The sequence below is a fragment of the Delphinapterus leucas genome, chromosome 5 (assembly GCF_059928025.1).
Source record: "Delphinapterus leucas isolate spDelLeu-1000000601 "Yukka" chromosome 5, BTC_Dleu_Yukka2, whole genome shotgun sequence".
NCBI classification, from domain to species: Eukaryota; Metazoa; Chordata; class Mammalia; order Artiodactyla; family Monodontidae; genus Delphinapterus; species Delphinapterus leucas.
This window is the reverse complement of record NC_143133.1, coordinates 18,247,452-18,259,852: the sequence shown is the minus strand read 5'-3', so window position 1 is coordinate 18,259,852 and position 12,401 is coordinate 18,247,452. Positions and strand designations below refer to the sequence as shown.

Sequence of the window (12,401 nt, the reverse complement as noted above, 5' to 3'; positions counted from 1 at the left end):
AACACAGGTCAAGTGATTTGAAAAGACTTTTACTCTCTTTTTTTGTTTGTTTTCTCTCACCCCTTCCATCTCTTCAGCCCACCTGGAATTTCTTCCCTTGAAAAGTTCTAAAGGATCCTAGAATGAGAGGTAAGAAAGATGAGGCCGTCGAAGCCATCTTTCTGCTGCGGAGATATTCCCGTGGTACAATCTGTAATGCTTTGCCTAGTGTGGCTTTGAACAATGTGGCTTTTATCAGATGAACGGTCATGGAGGTGGAGGCCTGTGTTTCTGTCCAGAGCAGGTATGGCCCTGGGAGGAACGAAGAAGAGGCACACCTCCCTGTACCGGCCCGACCTGCTGGCGGGAACTCAGAAAGGCAAAAGGGTAGTGAGCAGTCCACTTTGATCTGGTTCGCTTTCAGGCCCATTGCTGTGTGGTTGTGTGTTTGTGCACTGGGGGCAGGGCGAGGGTAGTAAATACCGGGGAGAGTTTTGCAACACATGCCTATCAGCTGAGCACTGAACAAACTTTTTTACCAGTGGCTGTTTCCCTGAGGCTGCTGACAGTTTGTTCAACTTGTGTGAAGACATTCCTGAAAAAAAGGAGCATTTGTTCAACTTATATAACTGCTTTTTCTATCATAATACTCAAGCGGTCCTTCCAGGCCCATGTCCTGTTGAACAGAGTCCAAGTGAAACTTTCCTTTCCACACTCAGAAACCTGACGACCTGTTTCAATTCTGCCCAATAGCATAGCTTAAGGTTTGCTTGCGGTCCTTCTCTGGCCCTCCCATACACCCAGATTTTGTAATGACATTCCTCCTTCCTCTTCTAATTCTATCGAATTAAAAAAAAAAAAAAAAAGCCAAATCTTATGATTGAACAATCTCTGCAATGTATTCTTAAATTGTTTGTACGTGTAAAATGGATATATTTTTAAAGCATACGGGATACTGTGTGATTCTGGAATTGCAAGGTGGGAGTTTAGCTAGAGGAGTTTGGGAGGTATCACCATGTGTGCGTCGCAGGGGACACTGCTGCTCAGGAATATGGGGGATTTGCCTCCAGGCACTTCCTGCCCCCGGTAAAAGAGTTACATACAGCATGTGCAACTTCTCATATTTGGTAGAACTTCTTTTTTCCCTGCCCACTTCTTTTTTTGAGAAAAATACGTTATGCTTTGATTTGTCTCTATTTAGAGGTTTTCAATTCAAACTGGTTTAAGGCATTATAATTGAATACAAGTTGCCTGATAATCATTATTCCACCTCAGTGATTCCCAGTACTTCTAATTCTGTGGCCTCGTAAGATTGCCAATTCACCAAGGCAAGCTTGGCCGGCAGGGGAGCGACTTACACTGGCTGCCTCTTGTTTAGGGGTATTCAGTTTACAGTACACCTTCACATAGGTGCTCTCACTTGCTTCGCACAGAGCTGACGAATAAGCGGCACTGCTGTCACTAGATTCATCTGACAGATGAGGCCACAGGGCTCTGGGAGGCCAAGGGCTCTGGCCCAAGTCGCAGTGGGTAAGTCGCGTAGCAAGGCTCCTTTCCCCCAGAGCATTTATTGCTGAATCAGCGCTAGTTTCCACTAGTGTTATGGTTGTTCCCACGTGACAGTCACTGTGCTTCGTGCTTCATGCACGTTATTTCAGTCACTACTCGCTGCTACTGTAAGAGTTGGCATTAATCATGACAAAAGAGGAGTATGAGACTCGTGTCACCCAGTCTTCTTCTTGGAATCAGCACCTCTGGCCCTCTTTAACCTCTAGCACTCTCACGGACATCACCCTGTGTTTCACTAAATGTTCAGACCCTTTCCCCTTTCCATCATCTTGCTTTAGCATAATATAGACGACAGAAAGTGAATGCGTGGGCACAAGACGTCTTGTCAGCGGAGGAGATTTGGCTGCCACAGGGATGCACAGTGAGGAGCTCTGAACCGTACACGTGGGAAACCAAGCGCTGGGTGCAGCCTGGGATGAGAAGCGAGGAAGACACGAGCCATCTGTGGGCAGTGTGGCAGCTCCCAAGGGGAAGAGGCCAGTGTGAACCCCAGAAAAGTCAGGGTCTCAGAGCCGCATGGCTCTGTGTTTATAATACCCTGAGGTTATTGAACACATTGCCCGGAGAAGCCTGTTCCATAAATCCACAAAGGGAAGGGCCGCTCCGTTCTCAACTGGGGGTAATCTTTTTAAAAAATTTGTATTACTTTTTCAATATTGTTGCCACTGCTGCACCCTTGGCATTATCTGTGAGCAATCCTGTGGACCTGGCAGACGCCGGGACCAACTTGCATTGGGAAATGCCACAAGTGGAAAATCTGAGTAAAAATTTTCAGGAAAATACAATAAAATATTCCTGAGAGTTAAAATTAATCATGGGGACGTCCCTGGCGGTCCAGTGGTTAAGACTCTGCACTTGCACTGCAGAGGACACGGGGTTCGATCCCTGGTCAGGGAACTAAGATCTCACATGCCTGCATGGCGCCTCCCCCCTCCCCCCCAAAAAATCGCTTGAATATGTGTGGCTCATATTCTTGAGTTTAAAGTTAAGTTTCAAGGGGTGTCCCTTATAACATTCATATAAAAATTACCATTATGTTTGAAAGCTTCTATTTCAACTGATGTTGGGATTTTAATATTACTTCTAAGGAATGTGATATATCAGAGCTACTACTGGCTCTTACATGTCTCAGCTTTTCCTATAAATGGGAATAAAAAGATACCTGCTAAGAGGTATGGATTCATTTTAAGTTATTGGTGATGCCCAACTAAACTATCATCATGAAGTAAAATGCATTATTATTCAGAAATATTGAAAGCTTAATAAGCGGAACGAGCTTGGTATCCTAAAGACCAACTGACTGAAAATCAATTGTCTTATGTGAAAATAAAGTGTTTTCTCTATGTGACTGGTTTCTTTTTGTGCAATAGGAAAGTTAATCTGGAATCACTAAGATGGAATGTTCCAGAAATAGACACTGTTCGTGTATGTAGGGGCAGGGTAAACTCACACTCCCTAATTGAGTGGACAAGTCAGGGTTTGGCCAGGAAAACAGAAATGCCCCTTTGTGTCCTAGATATAAAGAGGTTAATTGAGAATTAGGAACTTACACAACTTTTGCAAGAGCTGGGGGTGGGGATGGTGAGGTGGGGTGCACCAGTGTGGAGCTTGTCAAGCTGCCCTCGAAGGTCAGAGGAGTTGACACTGAAGCCCACTGGAGCAGTTTTCAAAAGCTTGTCTGCAAGCTGCCGTACTTCCTGGGAATTTCTGAGACACTCTCACTGTCAGTCTGTTGGGCCAAGTGGGTGGTTCTCAAAGGCTTGCCTGTGCATTCGTGTGCAAATGCCTCCAGAGAATCAGAGAGCTGGCTTCCCCTTGCACATCTATTCCAAGCCCTCTCCAAAACTGCAGGAAGATTCCGGGGCAGTTCCTAGGCTTAGAAGCGGTTGGTGGTGGTGCCTACTTCTCTAAACTCTTGCAGAAAAATAAAATTTGATATAATCACAGAACAAAAATACACCCTGGCATGAGTTCATTCCTTCCTTCCTTCGTTCATTCAACAAAATGCGCTTTGAATAGTCAGGCTATGTGTTGTACGCTTGGAATACTTATCGTATAGAGACAGACTTAATCGCTGCTTATTCTAGTTGGGAAGACCATTAGCATGCAAGTAACCCCCGCAAAAAAATAGTATAGGTTTTGATGGTGTGAAGGACATAGGTGCTGTGGGAGGTGGCATTTTAGACTGAGTGGTGCACTTTCACATGTATTGTATTAGGCTTATCTGGATATATTTCTTACTTCCTCTGTGAGGTTTTAAGCCCTTGGGGAACAGGAAAACTAGCCTACTTATAATTTTACTCTTTACAGGTCTTGCATAGGAGAGTAGGCACCAAGTAATATTAGTTAGACAAAGGTGGGACACAGTTCAGAATTGCATACAGAGTCAGGAGGTTCCGGGCAAATCAGATGGGTGAAATGTTTTAGTTTTGTGTGTGATTCACATACTTATGAAGATAAGGGTTCATGGTAGGGATTGGTCACATATTCCTCTGATTCTTTTGTCAATTACCTGGGATCTAAGCCTTAACACCCTGGTTCTCAGAGTTCTGATGAAACAATCTTCCTTTGAGGGGATGAACTCCTCCAGTCTAACTGCCTGAAGGGGGCAGAGTCAAAGGTAACACGTTGATTAATATATTAGACTAGTATTCCATTACACTGGCATCCTAAAAGATGCAAGTGAAAAATTAAAGCCTGTCACAAATTCAGGAGAATAAATATTTTTGTTTGAATTATCCCGATTAAACATCTGTATCCCATGCAGCAATTGACATGTTAGCGGACTAATTGTGTACCTCTCAGGAGAATGACCCATGGGGCGAAACTTATAAATAGCATAGACGTAGGTTTGTTCAAGGTTACCTTTGGGGGATAATGTCAAAAGCCCACATCTTCCTGAAAAGCAGATTATCTAGTGAATTATGCTAATTGTTTCTTCTCACCTCTTGTTTGAAAATGTAAATGAGATTTATAATCTCTTACTCTATTTTATCAAAATAAAGGCAATCAGAAGGAGAAATATGCCAAGTTAAGTTTCACATCTCTTTGGCTATCTCTCCACAGAAACATATCCCAAATCATCTCTTCTCCCTGTGTTTGATTCTCCCTGGTAAGAAAGAAAGTCTTGGTACCCAAGATTGATTGGGAAGAGTAAGTTGCAAATTTTGCTGCTGTCTGTAAACAGATTGTTAAATGTGGCTAGTTAGAAGGCAGCTAATTCTGGGGACCTTTCTGTGGCTCACCATTTCCTCTTCTGCTTCCCAATCTCCCCAAAACTATTAATGGCACATTTTGCCCCAGCCTGTGTTGTATCCAATGATAAACAGATGGATCTCAGCCACAGCATGAAGATGGGAAATCTGTTTGGGACAATATGTTTCATATTTCTAGCCAGCTGCCTCCTGCTTCCGTCTTCATAAGGTCTGCTAAAAATTTAAGATTTCTCATTGTGATCTGTGGAGTGTTCTCCACACCCCCCTTCCTCCTCTGCCACTATGAATTATTTCTCCAGTAGTGATTTATGTAGTGTCTTTAAGGAAGAAAGTCTGTGACAGCAACACAAAGAGAAAGATGCTCCGGATGGAAAGCCACACGAGCTCCCCCCATCCCACCGGGGTAGTGTCCCGGAGCATTAAACCATAGTTTTCTTTGATTTTTTGACTGTGAAAGAAAAAAAAAAAAACTTATTCCCTCTCCCACATCCTTCTCCTCAATTCAGACCAAAGTGCATTTAATTACCTCTCAGTGTCATGTTAAGATGGGCTGATAATTATTACAGAAAAGATCAGCTTAGACACAAGAGCAGTGTTACCCGAGTAGGCCCTTGTGTCAGGGTCTGCATGTCTCTTTCAAGCATGTTGAACCATTTAACCTATCAATTTGGCTTCACTTAATTTGTCTCTACTAAGTATATGATGGAAGTACTATGGTAAAGAAACATTTCTAGGGGATTTCAATATTTGAAAATTATGAATTGCTGTGTTTTTATTTTATTTGCTGTGACAACCTATCAATCAAGATGTTTATTGAGGGACTTCCCTGGTGGCGCAGTGGTTAGGAATCCACCTGCCAATGCAGGGGACACGGGTTTGAGCCCTGGTCCGGGAAGATCCCACATGCCACGGAGCAACTAAGCCCATGCACCACAACTACTGAGCCTGCGCTCTAAAGCCCGTGAGCCACAACTACTGAAGCCTGTACACCTAGAGCCCGTGCTCCACAACAAGAGAAGCCACCGCAGTGAGAAGCCCGCGCACCGCAACCAAGAGTAGCCCCCACTCGCCACAACTAGAGAAAGCCTGCGTGCAGCCACGAAGACCCAACGCAGCCAAAAATAAAACTAATTAATTAATTAAAATAAATAAATAATGTTTATTGAGTGCCATATGCTGTTGTGAGATCTACATCATACTCTGGAATGGCAATGATCACTTAGCTATCTATTAGATTCTTTTTTTCTGTAATGTATGTAAAGACCCACCCCTGCTTCGAGTTTAGAGCAGCGTTGAGCACACTGTAAGCAATTTTGATAGGGGAGTGTCTTATAGTATGGAGAAATAATCTTCCTTTATAAAGATTAATACGAGAAGCTGAATTTCCAATCAGGATAGTGAATAAACATGGAATTGGCACAAAGGGAAATAGTTTCAAATAGAAGACTTCAAATGCGGTGAAGTAGAAGAGCTGTTACCTGAAGAAGGTCAGATGGTTGTCTGTCAAGTAGCCTCACAAGGTGGGATTTACTTTCATAAATTCATAACGATGTGAACTTGTAGGATCAGAAACTTGACTTTATCACTGTGCTGAAAATGTGTTCTTTCTATAGAAGCTGACTCATCTGTCAAGCTCATAGAGACTGATGTATAATCACAATGTCAGTTTATTAATTTAGATTAAGAAATAACTTGCAGAGAGATCCAGATTCTCTTTATAGGTAGATATAGTTTTGTCATGTGATGCTAATAATACCCAGTTAATTTAAGCCACTGTAGATGATTTTTATTACTTTGCAACCAGATGTAATCTTGATATTTCTTGTTCTTTAGTCAAAAAATGTTTCTCTTGGATCTTTCCTCTTTCATGTGGATTTTCAGGTCAGCTGAACAAGTTAAATGCATAAAAAAAGAGAACAATCTATTGTGATTTTTAAATTTGCATTGCATAGTATTTAAAGATTAATCTGGGGAAAATAAATATATTTCTGATGTTGGTTGGGTATTCACGTCTATTAACATTATATATATATATAAATATAAAATTTTAGGTATATTAGATATATATATATAAATACAGATATATTTTCAAAATCATCTTATGTCTTTCAATAAAGTTTTCAAACTTTTTCATGTAGGTCTTGCTCATCTTTTGTAACATTTATTACAAAGTCTCTTAAATCGTGTTTCAAAAAATTACACTTTTTACTATTTATTGTTGGTGTATAGGAATGAAATTGATTTTTATATATTGTTACAAGTAACGTTGCCATCGTATTGGTTCTGATAGTATATTCTGTATCAGTTTAATAGGGTATACTTTCTCTTAAATTTTCTATATAACCATATCATCGGCAAACCATGACTATTTTTTCCCTTCTGGCTGTGGTAGGGACATTTCTAGTCCATGCTTGTGTCTAAGTTTTCAAATTTAATTTTTCATATTTGTCTCTTCAGATTAAAAATCTCTACTGTACCTGTAATGTCCCCTTTTAATGTATTTCTAATATCAACAGTTAAGACCTACATGTCCTTTTAAGTATCTACCTTAGATTATCCTGCATGTTTCAATATAAATGACAGTACTTTTTCTTCAGTTCTAAGTACAATTGACCTTCGAACAACATGGGTTTAAACTGTGCGAGTCCACTTATACGTGAATTTTTTTCAAGAAATATATTGAAAAAATTTTTTGAGATTTGTGACAGTTTGAAAAAACTTGAAGATGAGCTGTGTAGCCTAGAAATATCAAAAAACAAATTAAGAAAAAGGTATGTCATGAATGCATAAGATATATGTAGATACTGGTCTATCCTCACATAGGCATGCGTGAGTGGTATTTAATATAAAATTAATAATGTGTTAGTTTTCTTATTTTACAACTTTGCTTTCAAAGAGTTACATTACCATGCGGTATGCCTCTCCCTCCCTCCCTCCCTCCCTCTCTCTCTCTGTCTCTCTCTCTCTCTCTTAGCTGGAGAAACTGCATTATCAGCCTATCATCACAGGTAAGTGGTTTTAAAAAACATGTAACAATGTTTCCAATACTGTATTATGAATATGACTGCTATACTGTATGGCATAAGCTTTTATAATGATTTGTTCATTAGCGTATAGGCTAGGCTACCATGAAGCAACCGTATTGATTACACTAGGCAGTCATATTGCTGCTTCTTCATTATCAACTCATGAATCATTATACCTGTAAATAAATATGAACTTCTTTTTCACATTATCTTTTCACTTTTGATGTCTAGTGTTAGTAATATGTATAACATCTGCAGTGTTTTGTATCATATAAGACAATACTGATGTAGGTACTGGCAGACAACTCATCTTGCAAACAGACAATTCATCTTGCAAACAAAGTGAACTTAACCGTATCGATAAATACAGTACAGTACTGTAAATGTATTTTCTTTTCTCTACGAGTTTCTTAATAACATTTTTTTCTCTAGCTTACCTTATTGTAAGAATACAGTGTATGATACATATAACATACAAAATATGTGTTAATCGACTACTTGTGTTATTGGTAAGGCTTCTGGTCAACAGAAGGGTATTAGTATTTAAGATTTGGGGAGTCAAAAGTTATACCTGGACTTTCGACTGAGTGAGGGTTAGTACCCTGAACCTCCACATTGTTCGAAGGTCAACTGTAATTTTCTAGTTTGCATTGTGATTTCTTCTTAAGCCCATGATTGAGAACTATTTCAACCATGAATTTTAAAAATCACTTTTTTATTCCTCTAACTTTATATGTCTTCAGGAAATATGGTCTACCAGATGCCAAATCTTTCTTGTTAGTTAAGACTTACTTTGTTGTTCCATGTGAAGTCATATGTTCTAAATATTCCATTTGTGCTTGAGTAAAATTTTTGTTTTTCAATTGGCAGATGTGGTGCACTAGATATTCATAAAATTTTTGATATCCTTATAGATTTGTTTTTAATAGCTTTTTTGAGGTATAATTTATATACCATAAAATCCATCCATTTAAAATTGTACAATGTGATGATTTTTAGTAAATTTATGAAATCGTGCAAATATCATGATAGTAGTTTTAGAACATTTCTCCTTAAAAATATCCCTCCAGCCCACGTGCAGTGATCTCTGTTCCCATCCTGATTGATCTGTGTATCCTTCATCCACCAGTTTAAGAGAGGTATGAATGTAGGGTGGTTTTGTCAATTTCTCTTTGTAATACTGTAAATTTTGTTTTACACATTTTGTGGCTGTTAAGTACATACAAACTTAAAATTATTATATTTTGTAGGCAAAAATTTCACTTAACCATTATATAGTATCTATCTCTAAAAATTCCTTTTTTCTTAAAGCCTATTTTGTTTGCTATTAACCTAGCTACAACAACCTTCTTTGGATTAATATTTACTTGGTATATCTTTTTCATCATATTGGTTTAAATATTCATGTCTTTAAATTATGTCTGTTGGAATCAGCATATAATTGGATTTGGTCTTTTTGTCTAATTTGACAATCGCAGTCTTTTAACAGGTTAAACTGTATACATTGAGTCTGATTGTTGGCATATTTGCATTTATTTCTACATATTATTTTATGCCTTTTATTTACCATTCATTTTTCTTTCCTTTTCTTCCTTTCCTCCCACCCCCTTTCCTTTCCTGCCTTTTTCACTTGACTGAACTTTTTCCCCAATTCTCCACCAATTCTGGTTTGGAAGTGATGCCTTCTATATACATACATACTGTATATGCATATATATACTTGTGTGTGTGCGCATATGTGTGTGTAGGCATACAAATGCATGTGTGTGTATATATATAAAATCCTTGAAAAGCCTACTTTTGCTTAAAGTTATCATCATGTAGCCTTTTAGTTCCATCTTGATTTTTAGTCTTAATCTACAAAGTATTTTTAAGATTTACACACATGTTTACCATTTCCTGGCATAAAACTATCTCTTGCATCTTATTTTTTCCTTCTGAGTTCAATCACTTCTTTCTGAAGTACACATTTTAGAAGTTTTTCAATGAGACTGCTAATAGTAAAGGCTTTGATTCTTTGTGTGTCTGGAAATGTCTATTTCATCCTTACTATTGAATAAAAATTTGGTTGGGAATAGAATCCTGAATTATCTGGTATTTTTTCTCAGCATGTTGAAATTATATTCCATTATCAGTTCACTTCTTCTGTTAAGAAGTCTGATAAAAGTCTATTTATCATTCCCCTATCAGGTTTTTTGTTTTGTTTTGTTTTTTTCGTTACACAGGCCTCTCACTGTTGTGGCCTCTCCCGCTGCGGAGCACAGGCTCCGGACGCACAGGCTCAGCGGCCATGGCTCACGGGCCCAGCCGCTCCGCGGCATGTGGGATCTTCCCCGACCGGGGCACGAACCCGTGTCCCCTGCATCGGCAGGCGGACTCTCAACCACTGCGCCACGAGGGAAGCCCCCCCATCAGGTTTTTAATATCTGCTTGCTTTTATGATTTCCCTTTATCTAGATTTAATTTATATTTATTTACTCAGTTCAACACTCACCATGCTTTCTGAATGTGAGAATTTATAACATTTATCCATTCTGGAAAAGCCTTAGCCACTATGTCTTCAAATTTTACCTCTCCCTCATTCTCTCTTATATTTCTGGAAATCCTAGGATGAGTTTTTGCATTCTATATTCTGTGTCTCTTAAACTCTCATATTTTTAAATCTTTTTCTCTCCGTTGAATTCTGAGTAGTTTTTTATAGAGTCTTGTTATTTTAATGTTTTAAATTGTTTATTTTATGTCTGTAATCAATTTAAATCTATTTATTTAGTAGTATCTTAGAGTTTTCCATTATTTTAATTTTGCTGTTTAATTCTGTTGCTTGTTGTGTTTGCTGACTCCCAAAGGTGATAGGTTCCTTAAATATTTTGTGATTGTGAATTGTGTGAAATCATTTTCAGTAGGGCTCTATCTATGTGAATTTTATGCATCTTGAGTTGAGGGTGTATTTCTCCATAGAGTTTATATTTCCCCTGCCAGAGATTCCAGGGATTTAAAGGCTTGGGGGCAATTTGTATGTTAATTTTACGGTTTGGGGTTCTGAGACTATATTGGAAGTATACAAACCCCAATTTCTAGTTATGTGTGATGTAGACTATTGGTTATTAATATATGGGATAGACCTTCACCCCCAGTTGAGCTAAACAGGTTATCTGCTGGCTAGTGGAGTTTTTAGTCCACCCAGATTTTCCAGCTAGTTTTATTATCTTTTTTTTCTCCTTTAATCCAAACTCCCACACTGACTGTTTCTGCCTGGAGGCAGAGACCCTTATTCACATTGTCAGCCCAAGAACAATGATGTGTCTGGAAGGCCCATTGCAGTATCCCAATTGGTCAATCACCGTGTATCAATAGCTTGACCCTTCTTCCAATACTTCCAAACATGAGGATGCTGTTTAATTCCAGAGTAGTAGCCTCCTGGCCATGTTCTAGCCTGTGGCTCCCTTCTCCCATTCAATGATCACACAACACCTAAGATTAGTGTCTGACTGAATAAATGGGCACTGTAGCCTAGCCAAGTTGACACATAAAACTGAACATCACAACTATTTCCACGGGAGAGCTTGTAGGACATTACATTACCAAAGCAATTCAGTATACACTGGTAAGCAGGCAGTAGCATCACTGGGAAACTTAGTGATGTCTCTCTTCTAAAGGGGAGGCTTAATGAGAGGAGATGGCTTCACAGAACTGGATTCTCTGAGAGCAATGAAGATGACAGGATCTAAAATAATAGAGTTTAAGTGGTGATGCTGAACAAATCAAAAGCAGGGTGGTTGCAAGTATAGAAGAGTGGCAAGATCAGGGTGGCGTCCAAGGGCCTGCACCCACAAAGAGCAATGGAGATGGTTAATACAACAGGGCATTCCAGGGCCAATATCAATGGAAAGTCAACAAAGATATGCTTAATTTACAGAAAAGAAATTAAAGGTGAATAATTATGAGGCTGAGGGGAACCACTCCAATAAAGATTACAATCCCTTTGCCAGTTTCCAGACCTGAGCCAGTTTTTTGACTTCTAACCCACTGACTCTATGGGGGGACAGGTCCCCAGGAGGAAGCACCCTGCAACAAGATGGCAAGACCACGTAGAGTGACTCCTCCTCATTCTTCCCCAATAGTCACGTACTACTTAGGAAACCATACACTGAGGCAAGGGAATGCCCAAACCTCCCAAGGGCTGTTTTATACAGGATCCACGTTGACCTTGATATCTAGGGATTTGAAGTCATCATGACTCTCCTGTGAGAACAGGGGCACATAGTAATCAGGTAATATAGGTGCTGGCTCAAATCTGACCCGCAGCGAGCCCAGTGGTTCCATGGACCAACTAATGATCATTTTACTGGTCCCCAAATGTGTGATGTGCATGGCCATGCTTGGTAGTTCCTTGGTCTATGGGGTAAAATCTATTATAGTGCAGAAGGACAAGTGGAAGGCTCTGAACTTACCACCTTTTCCGCCTCAGCCACAATATAGCATCCCAGGAAAGATGGCAGAAATTGATCTGACCCTGAAAACGTAATGGATGCAGGCGGGTGGTCTTCATTCTACCTCCATTCATTTCACCGGTCTGGCCCTTACGATAACTAGATGGATCCTGCAGGATAAC

General features: G+C 39.5%; 1 long non-coding RNA gene across 1 annotated transcript in view; it reads left to right on the top strand.

The window, feature by feature from the left end:
* Positions 1–7,577, top strand: part of LOC111186140 (uncharacterized) — a 28,842-nt gene extending 21,265 nt beyond the window's left edge. The window contains exons 2-3 of the long non-coding RNA XR_016393197.1: positions 78–129; positions 1,827–7,577. This is a non-coding gene — a long non-coding RNA (uncharacterized LOC111186140). The remainder of the gene's footprint in view (positions 1–77; positions 130–1,826) is intronic.
* The last annotated feature ends 4,824 nt before the right edge of the window (positions 7,578–12,401 follow it).